The following is a 17,850-nucleotide window of genomic DNA, read 5'->3' as shown; positions in this document are numbered from 1 at the left end:
TAGAGTACTATACAAGTAGACACTATATGCATGAAAATTAGGGTTGGCATGCATGGTAGGAGTTGACTACCTATAATCCCTAGGAATACTAGCAATACAATGGAAATACACACCCTCCCAAACCCAAAAACGAGCTGCAACCTTTCCTTCCCTAGAACCTCTCATATGTCGCTATCTAGCAAGGGGGAGAAAGCATGGAGACAAGTTATGATACTAGCAAGTGTGTGTAGTGAATAAAATCACAAAAGGGGTCTCTTACACTTCCTTTTGACTCCCAAAACACCTGCACCTTACCCCTTTACAAGTCTCATCTACATTAATGAAGCAAATCAAACACAAACATACACACAAACCCACGGTTTTGTGAGGGCGAGAAAGCACAAGTTGCAGAAGCAAATATGGACCCCTTGATCAGAATTTAGATCCACCAATAAGATGAAAGGACTAGGATCAAGCTCTCCTATAAGTACAAGTCCTTGATTCAATTCATTCTTGCACCACACCTCACTAAAAATCTTCTAACTCCATTTCAGCTTCTGCCCAAAAAATAAGTCCAGTAAAAACTATTATAAATCTCTATCCACATCCCCCAAATTCCTATCTACCACTTGGAGATGAAGCTTATACCTCCTCCTTAAAATCTCCAACTGGAATCACTCAATTTGAATGAGGTTTAGACCACCAAACCTGCTGTGAGACAGGACTATGCAGATCTGGAGCTACACGTCGATCTTATGTTCATGTCTATGTTTGAGGTATCAAACGAGCTCCAAATCACTTGATTCTTTTTCCTACGTTCTTGGATTTCATTGAAATATAACATATCCAAATTTCATATGCATTGGATCCTGTTAGAACCCCAACCTGGCCTCATATGATACATTTTTCTTCATATACTTAGCCTCTTCATTTTGGTGAGCAAGAAAGGATCGAGCCAGGAATAAGAAGAAGGAATAGCTAGGAGGTGCTGAACATATTGGCTCATCATTCAGACACCTTAGACCTTCTTCATGGTAAGTTAACTCTAACCAAAACACTTTAGTGTAAATTAAAGTTTAGCCAAGAAAGATTAAGGCTATGAAGCTATGACTAAATCTGGTCCTTATCAGTGGCGGATCCAGAAAATTTTTCCACAGGGATCGGAAATTTTGGGGATCGTTTGTCCATCACTGAATATTAAATTTTTACCTTATCTTCCGGTTGTGTCGGGTCACATAAAAAAATATATATTAAGTTATAAATACAAAAATAAAATTACGTCAAAAACGAGACGCATCAAGGGTAACAAAGCCTTGAGTCGATGCATCTATTTACGTATGCACTAAATACATGAATAAACTTTATATGTTTTTATACAAACACAATGACAAAGCCAAAACTATAAATATAAAATATTATAATAAAACATAAAAAGATAAAGTTAAAAAATAACAAAACAAAGTAAAAAAAAAAATAGTTAGTTCGATCTACAAAAGTAAAACTAAAAAAAAATATGTGGTAACTTGGGTAAAACTAAAAGGATACTTTAATAAATCATCTATTATTTATGTACTAATAACAGGAAAAATGAAAATTGAAAAAGAGTAAGAATGAAAAGTGTTCTGACACACATCCAATAAAATATAAAATACCAATTAACTTCTCTTCCTCCATATTCACTCTACCTTCCCCTGCAACCTTAAGCTCGTCGGAAAACGTACTTTCAGATAATATTTCTTCTTTTTTTTATGTTGTTTCTTTTCTCCTTCTTTTCTCAGTGTTTCACATGGGTCGGTGTCAAAATTTTACAGGGGTCGATAAGAGTTTTTTCGTATATATTACACTAATTCTTTTTTTATCACAGGGGTCAGCCGATGCCTGTAGGCAAGCTGTAGATCCGCCTCTGGTCCTTATAACCAATACATGAAGTAAAAACAATAGTGTTATAAATCTAAGTATAATCTTAGGAAGATAAATAATGAGTGTATGCTATAACTTGTTGAAGCCATACTAACATATTATATGTGTTTTGAAAATTAAAGGTGATGTGTGGAAAACCCTAATTTTCATAAATATATTTATGTGCCAAAGAAAGAAGGATCTTAAGTAAACTTCTATGGCTTCAAGTATTAGCATACATATTGTATAACTTAGGTTATGATGGAGACAAGTATCGTGTGGTCAATTTTGAAAGGATTTGCTAAAGTATGGAAATAAGGCTTTACAGGCTTTACAGTGTGATTTTGTGAAAGTAAATGAATGACCACATTTGATTTGTTCATATCATATAGTTATGAAGAAATGAACATAGTTCATGAAAGAAAAGGAATAATCCAAGAAATATTTGATAAAAGTGGATAATAGGGAATTATAAAGAAAACACAAATATTGTTAAAACACAACTAGAATGGTTAAAATGACATGAGATGATAAACAAAATGTATGGTATATGAAATCTTATATAAGGTCCCAAATAATGTAGTGTAACAACTCGGATTTTTATATCATTATTTTAATAATCGATTCCCGACCGACTTATATGTTCGGGTTATCTTTATCTAACAAATATATCGTATTTATCGAGTAAATAAATTGTTATTATATTATTTCTAATTATTAATAAAATATATATTGATATACTTTCAAATTATGGCAAATATAGCCCCAAACTAAACTTTTGTCCAAGTACGTTTCCCTCTTCATACTCCAGGGCCTAAGATGCAAATTTAGTATATTATCATCCATAACCCAGTTACCCATTTTCCAACCCGTATCCATAATTCATGAACTAAACCAGAGTACCCATTTGTTTTGCTTGAACAACAATTCACGCGTCTAACTTACAAATGATATGGGATTTTTGATTTTCATACCATATACGACTCACCGACGTTATGAATTCAGAAACTCGATCAATTTAACGCGTATTTGATTAATTCCTTTCCCGTCCAAACCCGTTCATCACTATACACTGTAATCATCACCATAATACAATTAATCTGGCAGACATCATCCTTATAACCTCTCGAATGAAACCACCGTATTTAATTTTGTTATCGTAGCCGTATATACCCCCCCTTTTGATGTGTTCTTGGCCGTCGCTGTTGGGATCGCCGTTCACCATCAATACGCATATGGATCTAGTAATTACTATATGCCTCAAGTTCGTTTTTCATCCCTTAACGTTAACCCTAACATTAATTTAACCAAAACATAACGGATTGATCAATTTCGTTTTTAGGATTTCTAATGAATTAGTGGATAATCAGCTTTTGGCTTTTAAATTTATGTTGTCATGCTTTAAACAACATTTGAGCTTGGCTCAGTTGGTTGTGAGTTGTGCGTCCATGTACTGAGCCGACCAGGGACGCAGGTTCGAGCCCTGGCCAGCCCAGTTTTGGGTGTTTAATTTTTATTAATTGTTTAAAGGTTTTTTTTTATGAATTATAGTTATATTATAATTAATATTAAATATCAAATAAATGTTATTATATTAAACCGACACTATTAAGTTACGTTTCTTGACAATTAAGTTTGTTACAAATTTTCGTGTATATATATATATGTACGTATCATTCTTTAAAAGTGGTAACAATCGTGTTTTAAACGTATTAATTATATTTATAAAAGTAGATTTCCGTTAAATATTTCAAGATATATATTTTTATCATTTAAACTCGTTAACGATTCAAAACGCACAATTACTAGACATTATTATAATTATTTATTTATATAGTTATAACATATTTACTCAAAATATTATTTAATTTGTATAATTAATTAATTAATATACTTATTTAGATATTATCATTTTAAGTATGTTTTATATTAAATGTTTAAATTATTTAAGTATTTAATTATATATATTATTCAAAGATAATTAATGGTGATGTTATTATTATTAAGACTAATGATTTTAAAAAATAGAAATCAATTGTTCGATCAATAATCATTCTAATCACAAACATAACCCAAATAACATCGAAATCTCAAATCTATTATACGCATTATCTTATTTGTTAATAACTCATCATATTAAATCATTTATAATTAATTTATATTATCCTATTTATCTAGGAATCCTTGTCGGTGTATCCCGAAGGGTTCATCATTCTCACATTCTCATTTGTATTTCGTTCATCTAATCAGGTGAGTAATCACTCCCTATTTTACTTGTTTTCAAATGTTTTGGGGACACTTGCGTACCATTTATTATATTATTTATCTTATTATTTCTCAAACGCAAACTGTGATCTTTGTGTTGTGTATCAATTGAATGATTGCCTGTTACTTGCTATTTGCTTACTTGCTTACTTGAATCGCATTCGGAGAGGTCCAACATAATCTCATTATAGTATGATCAAAAGACCGTCGTAGTGGCAGGAGCCCGATCGCATTGGCAATGGTTTCACCGACACCTCATTTTTGGTAACCAATGCCCATTCGCATGGCAACGGTTTAGCCCTTTCTTTATGGTTGGTTATGTATGTGCTATGGTTTAATTGTTTATACTCACAGATAACAGTTTTGCCTATTTTTATTCACTTATATCATTATATATTATTACCATTTTTGTTTGTGTCAAAACTGGTGATCTACTCACTCAACATGTGTTGTTGACAAACATATATTTTGTACGCATTTGCAGGTTATAGATTTGGATTGCTTATCGAACTGAAGCTCACATAGAGATGACTTTAGGATAAAACATATACAAGAATAGTTGGTTTTGTATTTGTAATTTTCTTATTTTTGTTGTATTTAAATGTTGTTTGATAATAAATAAATTAATTAGATATTGTCGGTTTATAATTTCATGATAGTACCTTTTGAGCTGTGACAATCAAATCACGCCTCGGCATTCCGCCGTAGGTTGGGGTGTTACATGTAGGACACGAGTAGATTGTGCACCTTGTTAGTCTTGAGGAATATTTGGAATCGAAAGAACCAAAAGGTGAGTTCGTAGCCCCCTTTTTCTCTTATTACTCTTACTTTTTGGGGGTGGGGGGAGAAACATGCTTAACATAGTTATAAATTGTTTTACTGAAACGTGACTACTATTTGGATTATCTTATTATACATGTTTATTGAGATGAAATGGCTTTACTGAAATATATATTCATACAAATATTTAAAGCTTTGCTTGGAATTATAAGAATTATATATGTTTTTGGGAAAGAAAACTACTTAAGTAACACAATTGAAATTATGTGAAGGATATGCTCAATGTCGGATGTTAATGCTTAAATGAATGACAAATGAATGATTGCATAAGTTAGAATTATCGCTTAAGTCCCCTTATTTACTGTTGTGTAACCTTTTGCTCTTGATAGTACTATCGGGGACGTCCACCCCATTCATGGTTGGTAGCGCCAACTACGTGTATGTGAATGCTTATTGTCATTTTGTGTTTGTGTACTAATATTCTGCCATAAAACGTTAGAGCTAACGGGCCTGGAAAGGCGTTGGTGGTGGCAAAGACGAATCGATTGGGTTACATGCTTATGCTAGATTTCTAAAGAAGTGATTTATTTCATATTAACATGACATATGATGAGCAGATGATCCATACATAATATGAAATCATACTTTATCGGATTTTGAATATATATTACCGATGTTTTAAGGTGGAATAATGATTAAGTATTTGAAAGCTACATCATTGGTATTTAAGTTGAAATCATGATTATAGACATGAGAATGACAATATCAAGTATGTTTTGATATGAATTCATGAACATAGACATGGGAATGTCAATTTTACGTATGTTATGAAATGAAAGTATGATTATAGACATGGAAATGTCAATATCAATATCAAGTATGTTTTGAAATGGATTTGTGAACATATAGACATGTGAATGTCAATTTCAGGTATATATGTTTTGAAATGAAATTATGAATATAGACATGAGAATGCCAATGTCATGTTTTGAAAGAAATGGTGAACCTTTGACATGAAAATGTCAATGTCACTTATATTAATGAAATGGGTATTTAAACCATTAATGGTGAAACTGGAGTTATTCTTGGTATAATAACGTATATGTTTTTACAAGTATTATGATTGCTAACGTACACATTTTTTTTATGAAGTTATCTTATGAAAAAATGAAATTAGTTGTATAAAAGCTACTTTACAAGGAAATGTAAATGCTTTTACTAAAGATATTTTTGTGATAACTTAAACCTGCAAGCTCACCAACTATTTTTAGTTGACGTTTTCAAACATGTTTTTCAGGATACGCAAATAAGACTTCTTGCTATGATTATATGAGGAAGATTTAGAATTAGTACTTAGTCTCTTGGTTGGGCATCTTGTAATAGTTCTATACTTTGTAAGAATTGTAAGTTTAGAATGCATGTTTGGCATTCTCTTGTAAACAATGTGTTCTTGATGAATCAATATACTGTACATTCTGCGTTTCCGCCTAGGTGGGGTGCTACAAACATAACTTTCCACGTGTTAATAACATTATTGACATGAAATTAAATTCACAGCGAATGCTCCAACTCCTAATTGCAACTAAAATGGATTTTAAATGGTGGCATCTACAAATGAGCATATATGTGAATCAATCATCTTGTACCAAAATGCGTCAAATTGAAACAAAACATGATAACAATAAAATATGTCATTGTTTTAAAAACCCAAATCTAAAAACCCTTATACCATTTAACCAAAAAATTAATGTGCCTTACTGTTGGCCATTGGTATGACAGTTTATAAAGAGCCTTATTAAGCAAACCTCAAAATTGTTTTCCTTTCAACCCTGAATAAAAGGTCATAACAAAGCAAGTGCAAATGAATAATTTTATTCTAAGTTGTATATACTGAAACGAAAATCGTTGAAACTTCGATGAACCTGACAACAATTGTCAATTCATCTGAGAGCATGCACCATACCAGAGCATCGACAACACACAACCCGATAATAGCCGAAAATGGAGTCTTCACAAACGTTGCACAACATCAATTCCGTAATTCCACCACTATCATAGACAACAACCGCTCCCTAGGGTTCCTAAATGGAACCCGACAACAGTCAAAACCGTAGCCACAATAGTCGACAGTGGAAAAGCAACACCGGTGGTGTTGTGAGGTGGTGGCGGGAGACGATCGAGTTTCCATCACCAGAAAGACCGATATAACAGAGAAAGAGAGGCATGGTACAATGGGAATATGTGATAAGGCGATTGTATACAAAAAAGAGAGGCACAAAAGAGAAAGCGTGATGTATAACCACCAAAGCCAAACAAAGTTGCTAATTGTGTGTGTGTATATACCCATATTATTTTAAATTTTATACTTTTTTATTTAACACTTAACTAAAGGTGAACATGTAAATTGGTGCATTCCTTTGCTATCTTTTCAGTAGAAAGAGTTGATTTTGTTTTAATGAAACTTCTTGTTAAAAAAAATTAAGGGTTAGGAATTGGGTAAGATTTGTAAAACTCGAACCAATCAGACCCGAACTCTTAATCTTCGGGGGTGTTTTGGATTCCTTATTTTCATCAACTTATAACTTATAACTTTTTGAAAAGTTAATCAGGTGAATTAAGTGTTTGACAAACTATAAGATCTTATGAATTTTAACTTATGGTGAAGACAAAATAAAGGGGTTTTAAAAGGTTAGCTATTAAAAACGACTTTCATTTTTACTATTTTGGTTTTTCCCAACACACCTAATCCAAACGTTTTTCTTTAAACTTCTTTTGAAAATTCATAAGTCAATATATACGTGGTGTTTGGGATTCCTTATTTTACCTCCTTATACCTTATTTAAAGGATAAGGTATAAGTTACAATGTTGTAACTTATACGTTATACACTCACAAAACCCAACTTTCTCAAACACCAAATAACTTATAGATACCTATAAGAGCGAAAATAAGGAATCCCATACAGCTCTCCATACTAAAAAGTCTTTTCTTTCGCTTAAATAAAAACGCACCCTAAATTGTATTCTTGTATCTTCCCGAGTGAATGAATCACACATCCATCCATCCCCAAATAATAATCCAATCCAACCCCTCTCTCTATAATTTCATTTCTCCACGTCCGTGAGCTTCGTAACATCCGCACATGTCTCTCTCTACCTATTATTATTATTAAACAAAATTAGGGTTAGGGTTTTGAACGCCATGGAAGAAGAAGATAACAACCACCTCAATGATTCTGTACCAAATCAAAATGATAATAATAATAATAATTTAGAAAAAGATGTATTAGAACCAAACAACATTCAACAAGAAGAAGACGAACCGAAGCCTCTTCTCACGGAAGACGAACCAGCGGCGGTTATTGTTCCGGACCGGAATTCAGAGGCGGCTATGAACAAAGAAGATGATGAAGATACAGAACATGCTGCTAGTGACTTCATTTCACCTACACCTACACCTGATGATGATAATAATAATAATGAATTAAAAGCAGTTGATGAGGAGAATGTTAATACAAATGTCGAACCAGAAGAAGAACAAATAACAGGTCAGGAATCGACCTCTCTTTCTAAACCTTGCCTACTTTTTATTTTATATATGTATTTTGAGAAAAACCTTAACATGCAGTGTCAAGTTAATACTTACAAGTCCAAAACAAGTTAAACTTTAAATACTCAAGGCTCGTGAAGCTCGGCTTGCCTTTTTATCATTTATTAATTAATTTATATACGTTTTTTTTATATATTTTGAGAAAATCCTTAAACGAGCCAACTAGCAGTGTGAATTAATACATAGAAGTCCAAAGAGGTCAAACTTAAATCTACATACGCCTGTTAAGGGTTGGCGAGCCTAAACGGGCTTTATTTGAGGCTCAGGTGGTTTGAGCTCGAAAAAGCTTGGCTTGTCTTGAGCCTTTTATCGATCTGATCTCGACTAGCTCGCGAGCGGTTGCATTCCTAGTTAGGATGGCGTTCAAGGAGTGATTGTAGGAAATTTGTTGCAGAAATTGAAGAGGAGGAAGAACATTTGGTGGCAGATGAGGATAAGTCACTGGATACAGATTCGGAGACTGATGAAGAGAAAGCAGGGACAGAGTCACCGGAGCAGGAACAGCCTGTTAAAACCCGAGGCCGGCAGGGGAGGAAACGGAAAAGAGGAGGGAAGACTCCACAGGCTACACCCAAGTCCACTGGTGGGCCACGGAAGACGGTTGAGGAGGAGGATGTTTGCTTCATGTGTTATGATGGTGGAGACCTTGTGATATGTGACAAGCGGTGAGTGTTTTGATGACAGTGATCAATTAGGGTTTGAATTAATGGGATTTTTCTACTGATTTTGATTTTGTTGTTTTGTAATTACAGGGATTGCCCAAAAGCTTATCATCCTGCTTGCATTAACCGGGACGAAGCTTTCTTTCAAACTAAGGGTAGATGGGATTGTGGTGAGTTATTACTTTTGCAAATCTTTTGCTTATGTAGTTTGCTTACCATATATATATATACTAGTTTGAGGCCCGTGTATTACACGAGTAGTTATTGAAAATACAGTATTTAATAAATAATCAGTATACACGAAACATTAAACCCGTTAAACACTATTAATATAGTTGTTGTACAATAGTCTTTAAAACAATTTTAAAGTAAAAGATAATTATAAATATCAAATGTTTGAAAAAAAAATATAGAAAGTAAATATTAAATTAACAAATTTTGAAACATTAATTTTAAGAATGATAACTATTATTTTACAATTAAAAATTTGTTAATAAGGGTGAGGTTTAATGTAAGAGTGACAAGTGGCAAAACTTATAGGCTTTTATTAGAGAGTATAGATAGGGGAGGGTTATCTTAAAAATAAGTAGTTTCCTAGGAAGACTAAGAATAAATTATAACCATTGGATCATGTTAATCAATGCTTTAATTAATCTTTATTGCAAAACAAAAATAAAGTGAAATTTTCGTTCTTTGAAATTAATCATTTTATCTAAAGGTGTAGGATTTTTCTTTTTAAGAATAAAAGTGTGAGTTCCAGTATTACTTCCGGATATGCTTTTCGCTTCTATTACTTCCGATTATGCTTTTCGCTTCTATTACTTCCGGATATGCTTTTCGCTTCTATAACACGGTTATCATATTGTACTTTCACATGTATTTTAGTTTCATTGGATAGACCATTTAAGCATCATCACTTCAACATCGTCTTTCAGGATTAACGTATGACTTGACAACTTTAGATTTTGAGGCCATTTAAAACATCAAGAAACTAATGCTTTCTTGTAATGTATCATTTTATGTCTGATAGATACCATCTGAATAATAGTAATATTTTTCATCTCCCGGAAACATGGATAGCAAACATTTGCTAATTTCTTGAACAAACTCATTTTTTGGTGCAAGTATATCTCGTTCACTAAAGAAATCTATATAATTTTGAAATCTTTAATAATAAAAGGATATACATAATCAATTTATCATCTGATTAACATAACAGTGTGTTAATGTTTAACATTTGTATTCCTAAGGTAAGAAGTTGTCTTATTCTTCTGAAAACCAAAACATGCATGTAGTCTAGTGTTTATATATTTTTGTGGATTTTTAAGATGATGAACTAAACATAAATGATGGGTTGATTAAATTGTCAATTATAAAAAGAAGTTGTAAATGTCTCTACTTTTAAACCAATCCGTGGATCGAAACTCATTCTAATCATAAACTATCATAAACTGTTTTAACATGAACCATGCTTGATACTTTAACCGGTTAAAGAAACCCGCTTGTTTAAATTAACATAAACACTAAGAATACATCAATAGTGAATTTGTCTTTTAAGGGTATGAAAGAAAAAAACTTGTAATTAAGTAAATATTATATATATAATAAGTTAAAATTTATTGAAATTTAAATTTTATATTAATCTTGTCTCTTCATCCAGTAATATCATATAAAACAAAATAATGTATTTATGGTGGTATTAAAATTTTAAATTAGGAAAGAATTATTAAATAGAGAAAATGAAAGATTAAAAAGAAAAAAAAGGAAATAAAAAACTATTAATAAGAAAGAAAAGTGTATTTAATATGAGGGAGAGGAGGGAAAATTTTGTAAGGATCACCATGGTGATGACATGTGACACTTAGAAAGTTTGTTTATTATATAGTATAGATATAGATATAGATATTTCAAAAGGGGATATTGGGGTGATTTCAAGATGAGAAAAGAAATGTTCGTATTTTTTTTTTAGAAAATGATATTTTTGTGAGCTAAGGATAGGTAACCTATAATTCATAGGAAATGTTTTGTTGTCCACTGTTTCATGCATGTTTAATACTTCATAGGATATTACTTTATTAAGTGATGTTGCTTGCAGTTGATGGTTGATTAATGATTATCCTTTTAGCTTTTAATGAACTATAAACATTCCGTGTATAAAGAGAGTTTGAGCAGCATCACTCTGTTTTGAAAAAAAAAGGAACAGTTTTTTTTTGTTTCATTTTTTTCCCTTAATCCTTAGTTTGTATTTGATATTTGCCACCAACAAGCTTGGTATTAAATGGCGTGATGCGCTCCGATGCGTTTGGTTCTGAAATCTGATGCGTGATGCAAGTGCATTATGTGATGCGTTCTTTATTAGAAAAATACTAAAAAGTAAATTATACATAATATTTTAACATGCTTACTTTTTAAATAATAAAAAATTAAGAAATTTAGATTAATAAATACAAATTAAAACTATAGGCACCACCAAACAAGCTTTATATACAGGTACATTATGCATGTACTCATTAACATTTTCAAACCATATATAGAAGAATTCTAGGGTTTCTATAGCAATCTTATTTCCAGCCGCCATCAAGCCGTCATATCTTTCCTCCAACCTTCTCCATCGACTCTCCCTATCATTTCCAGGTAAGCGTCGCCTTCCCTAATTTAAAGATCCGAACTGATTTTCAGTTGAAAAAGTCCGATCTGAGTACTAATTCCATGTTGCACGCATCAAAGTGCGATTTGCTGTAACTGCATTATTGCGAAATTGGTGCATCAAGGTCACAACATGTAAACGCAACACATTGTGTGCAGCGATGCGATATGATTGGCGATGCATGCATTTTAAAACCAATCTAACAAGAAGTTTTGTGTCAGTTAAGACTATACAATGCCAGTGATGAATGAACAAATGGACGTGAATTTAAGGTTTATTAGGAAACAATTGTAGCAAATTTAATGCAGTGGGGTACTAATGATTTCTGTTCAACTTTAGGAAGATTTTGTAATGGAAAACGTATGTTGACTTGATGGCTTTTTGATGTTTAAAGTAAATTTGTGTCTATCTTAGTAACCTTAAAACAAACTTGGTTTAATAGAATACTGAATTTTGTTTTTGATGTATGGCTCCGAAATAAAATAAAATGTTAGAATAACCAACAAAAAAAGAGCTAATCTGTGTTCCCAACTTAAAAAGTGTCAGATTTTTTTGTCCCAGAAAATAGTCTGAGATTATGTTTTAATGCTTACATAATTTTTGATGTTATTAAAGAAGCTTTCAGTTTCTCTAAAATCGGTGCCGTAATCTCTAATATGAGTGTGTTTCTGAACATGACAACTGTCGGTCTACTTATGGGTTATCTGATATACATATTTTTGTAGATTAGTTCATGCATGGACGCTTCTCATGTTTATTTAAAGCGATCGTGTAAAGGATTATTTTTCACATTTCACATTATCCACTTGTTCAATGCATTCAATTTTATGCATTATTTTGAATTTGTGTCTTCTGATTCTTTATGTACCATATGAATTACTAGATTTATTCATGTATGATTAGAAACTTACATTCCTCTAACTTGGATTGTCAGGCTGGCACCTGTGTACCAACTGTTCAAAGAAGGCTGACTATAGGTGCTATACCTGCACCTTTTCCTTGTGCAAAGCATGCATTAAAACAGATATTATACTGTGTATCAGAGATAAAGAGAAGAAAGGCTTTTGTGAGTTTTGCATGACAGCCGTGTTGTCAATTGAAAAGAATTCACAGGAAAATCAGGTATACTCATTATTTGTGTGTAAATGAGCCGAGCTCTGCTTGTTTCGAGTTCTATGTCTAAATGAGGTTGACTAATGAGTAATTTCACAAAGTTGAGTTCGGCTTGTTTATCTGGTTATTATAATGTCATTGAATAAGTAAAATTAGACCTGTAAACAAACCAAACGAATACATACGAAGCATGTTTGTGTTCGATCGTGTAACTTAACTGAACAAACGATCAAACACAAATAATTAAACGAATGGGGTTTTCTTGTTCGTGTTTGTTCGTTAAGGAAATGTGTGTGTTTGTGTTTTTTTGTTAAGGAAATATGTGTGTTCATGTGTGTTTATGTTCGTTTGTTAACGGTATAAACGAACAGTTCATGAACGTAACTGAACATAGATGAACGAATATAAATGAAAATAACTGATTGAACATCAGTTACAAGTAAACATGAACATAAATCTGTTAGACCTAAAGTTGTGTTAAAACTAGACTAAATTGTAATGGGCCTAAATGAATATGTAAACAAATGTTAACTAACGAACATTAATGAATGATCATTCACGGTAATAAATGAACAAGCTTTCCATTGAGCGATTCACTGAACGTTCGGTTCGTTTACAGGCCCAAGTAAAATGTGTGATTTTTTTATTATTATTTTGGTTTTATTTTGCAGGAAACTGTAGACTTTTACGACAAAAATAGCTGGGATTATCTATTTAAGGATTATTGGACAGATATGAAAGCAAAACTGGATATCTCTTTATCTGAACTGGTTGAGGCCAAGAACCCTTGCAAGGGGTCCAAGCCAGCTGGCAAACAAGAGCTTCCAGCTGGACATTCTGATGGCGATTCAGGTTCAGAAAATCCTTCTGAGAATTTAGAAAGTCAAACAAGGAAGACCAGAAGCAGAAAGTCAAAGAAGGCCAAGACTCGTGGCTCTGCTGCCAGTCCTTCTGGCAGGACTCCATGGGCATCAAAAGAACTACTTGAATTTGTCACTCACATGGGAAACGACACATCATATAAATCTCAGTTTGATGTACAAGCTCTCTTGCTTGAATACATTAAAACAAACAAACTTCGTGATTCTCGCCGTAAAAGTCAAATAATTTGTGATGCAAGACTTCAAGGCCTTTTTGGTAAGCCGCGTGTAGGCCATTTTGAGATGTTAAAACTTCTTGAATCTCATTTTCTTATTAAAGAAGACGGTGATAATCAAGGGAGCGTGGTTGATACTGAAACTAGCCCCATAGATAATGAGAAAACGAAAGATAAAAAACGTAAGAACCGCAAGAAAGGTGATCAAGAACCTCAATCCAACTGTGAGGATTATGCCGCAATTGATATTCATAATATAAACTTAATTTACTTAAAACGGAAGTTGGCAGAGGATTTACTTGAAGACACTGAATCATTTCGTAGCAAAAGTGTTGGCACTTTTGTTAGAATAAGAATCCCTGGTGGTAATCCTAATCAGGACATATATAGACTACTGCAAGTTACAGGTAATTATTTAAGAGAAACATAAATTAAATGTTAACCATAAATATGAATTTAAACTTGCTTTCAGTCATAAGTACATTGTTGTTTTTAATGCAGGTACTACTACCACAGGTGCTCACTATGCGATTGGCAAAAAGACTACTGACATCATGCTTGAAATATTGAATCTTAGCAAAACGGAATCCATATCTATCGACACCATTTCAAATCAAGATTTCACTGAGGTATTTACATTTTATTTTGTTTTTACTGTTGCATTAATTTAATTCGTATATATGAGTTACTGATGTGTCTAGTCTTTATATGGTAGGAGGAATGCGAACGTCTTCGACAAAGTATAAAGTTTGGCTTAATAAAAAGACTGACAGTGGTATGTTCTTGTTTCGTATATTAACGAATTACTACTATAAAAAATGGTGTGTTTTTTCCCCTAAATTTGTCATTTGCTTTTTAGGAGGACATTCTTGATAAAGCCATTGAACTTCAGGCAACCAGAGTAAATGATGTAAGTTCTAGACATTGGGTTCCATCTAAACTACAGATTTACAGTTTTAACTTTTTAATTCTGTCAATCTTAAAAGCTGATGGCATAAAACCTGATTTAGATTTAAGTTTCTCATTCAATATATTGGATTATATTTGTGTTTACTGTGCAGTGGCTTGAAACAGAGGTTTTGCGTCTTAGTCATCTTCGTGATTGAGCAAGTGATTTAGGGCGCAAGAAGGAATATCCTTTTACTATGTAATATTTGATATTTTGTGCAATCAAGGCCATCTTTACTTGGGTTATATATATATATATATATAGGATTGATTTCTTTTGAGAACCGCTTTGAGCTTTAAGAACTCGAAAGAACTCAACGTAACAAAAAAAAATTTTGAATTTTTTTTACACGTGTAATACGTAAGTGTAAGTAATGTACAAAAAATTACCGTAATTTTTTACACACCGAATCGACTTATTACACATGTGTAACGAACATTTAACTTGTGTAATTATCAAAAATCTCTCTCCTGATTCATTTTTTAATCAAATTTAATCTCAGCCACATATTCAAACTCATTTAATTAAATGTGTGGTCCAAAATTGAGTTCTTAAAGTTCTTACAACTAATCAAGTTCTCAAAATATCCTTCCCATATATATATATATATATATATATATATGTATATATATATATCTATTCTTATTCTTCTCACAAAAATATTGTTTTTTACGTTAACCCTACCCTATATACATACATATATATATATATACATATATATATATATATGTATACATATATGTATGTATATATATGTATATATATACATATATGTATATATATACATATATGTACATACATATATGTATACATATATACATACATATATGTATACATATATACATACATATATGTATACATATATACATATATGTATACGTGTACGTATACGTATACGTGTATACGTGTACGTGTACGTACACGTGTACGTACACACGTGTACGTACACGTACACGTACACGTACACGTACACGTACACGTGCACGTGCACGTGCACGTGCACAAAAGAAGACACAAAAGAAGATGACCCTACTATGATGACCCTACTATGGATCCAAGCTATGAATCTGAAGACACAAAAGAAGATGACAAAATACGAGGTATTTAAGTTTTGAAGTCCTGTCGAAATTATCTTTCAAATTTATTACCCTTATGTTTGAATAACCACGCTCTTCTCTTATCGACTCTTGATGCTAAATCATTTAATATGTAGATACGTACAATAGTCTTCTGGTTAGCAAAAGACGAGACTACCCTTCAAGAGATTCTTGGAGAGGTACGGGTTCAAGTACACCTAGAAATCCTGGATAGAGTTATGAGTTTGGCAGAAGCTTGTCAAGTAATGATTTTTCAAAAAGACTTGAAGATGCTGCGATCTCTCCACGAGTGGGCTCACATGATGATAATATTCGGGGTCAAGGAAGAGATAATAGAGTAGTGCAGACACCGCCAAGTGTAATAAAGAAACCGAGTCCTGCAAATGAAACAGAGAAAATTGTCGGGTCAACAAAAGATGTTTCAGAAACTGAGAAAATATGGCATTACAAGGATCCAACTGGGAAAATTCAAGGCCCGTTTTCTTTGGCACAGTTGCGTAAATGGGACAGTAATAAGTTCTTTCCGCGGGATTTAAAAATATGGAAAACAACCGAGATGGAAAAAGATGGTATTATGTTAACTGATGCGCTAGAGGGACGATTTACAGCTAACACTGAGAGACATGGTTTTGCTAACCTTCCTTCTTCTACTCCAAATCAAAGTATGGGACATGTGGGTCCTAGCTTGAATGGTTCCCAAGTGGCTGCACCACCATCGGTTGCTGGTCAAAATGCTTATGGTTGGAGTGGCGGTCCACCTCAGAGTCAACAACCGAGCCATTGGGCGGTTCAAACTCCTGTCGGGAACTTTATGCAGCAGCAGCCGCCACAACCGAATGTAAGCTGGTCGGCAGTGGTTCCGAATCCAAATACGGGACTGGTGGGGCCTACTACAGGTAATCAACCCGTGAATTGGGAGGCAGTTAATGCTAATCTCACATGGGGTTTGCAAGCGGGTCCTGGTAATGTGAACCCTGGTTGGGTTCCTCCACAACCAGTTCTAGTGGTCACACCAAATCAAGGTTGGGTCGGTGGTCCTGGTCAAGGCCCAGGCGTAGGTCCAACTCAAGCACCAATAGTTTCAAACCAAGAGTGGGGTTCACCGAGGCCTAGAGGCGGAGGTTCAGGTTCTGATGGCAACCAAAGGCAATGGGAGAAACAAGGTTCGTTTAACAACCGGGGGTGATATTGATAAGGGTAGGTGTGACTGCAGCGTTTTTACAGTAGATGTTTATTTGAGATTTTGTTTTCTAGGATGTGTTTGAAAGGTGTGCAGGTTTCGGAGGGAGAAGCTTTTACTTTATTTTCAGGTGCTTCTTATGTGTTTTAACATAGCATAGACTGTGGTTATGTGGTTAAGCTGAATCTTGTCTTGTTGCTGCTGTTTAGGTAATAAATGCCGTTAATGGTTGATTCAAATGTTTGGTTTCAGAGTTAAATCAACCATTGTATTTCAAACTAGTCAGCTTATGGTAAAAACAAAACATTTGGGAAATTTAGGTGCTATTTTGTGAATCATGTCAAAGGTCTTTTTTCTATTTATTGGCATTTTCAAATTTGTGCTTAAAACCACACGTCTACTCTATTAATAATCCATGATCATGGTCAAAACCGGTCAACAGCTTGAAATTTAAACATCAAATGAAACATTTTAGGATCAATTAGAAGATTATAGCCTGGTTCGGTTTGTAATCGTCCAATGGTGTGGATTACAGACAGTTTCAATTGGTTCTAAACTGCTTTTGTTTCGGTTTA

General features: G+C 33.3%; 1 pseudogene across 1 annotated transcript; it reads left to right on the top strand.

Annotated features, from left to right (window-relative positions):
- Positions 1-8,053: 8,053 nt before the first annotated feature.
- Positions 8,054-17,281, top strand: LOC143586704 (zinc finger CCCH domain-containing protein 19-like; annotated as a pseudogene). Its single transcript, XR_013144752.1, has 11 exons — positions 8,054-8,469; positions 8,926-9,196; positions 9,284-9,363; positions 12,775-12,962; positions 13,625-14,456; positions 14,551-14,678; positions 14,765-14,824; positions 14,909-14,959; positions 15,111-15,196; positions 16,058-16,098; positions 16,212-17,281. The product of XR_013144752.1 is annotated as a zinc finger CCCH domain-containing protein 19-like (transcript).
- The last annotated feature ends 569 nt before the right edge of the window (positions 17,282-17,850 follow it).

This window comes from Bidens hawaiensis, unplaced genomic scaffold (assembly GCF_021521415.1).
Source record: "Bidens hawaiensis isolate Kalapana, Puna unplaced genomic scaffold, B.hawaiensis_p1.1 tig00000190_1, whole genome shotgun sequence".
In the NCBI taxonomy this organism is placed as follows: Eukaryota; Viridiplantae; Streptophyta; class Magnoliopsida; order Asterales; family Asteraceae; genus Bidens; species Bidens hawaiensis.
This window is presented reverse-complemented; position numbering and strand designations above follow the sequence as displayed.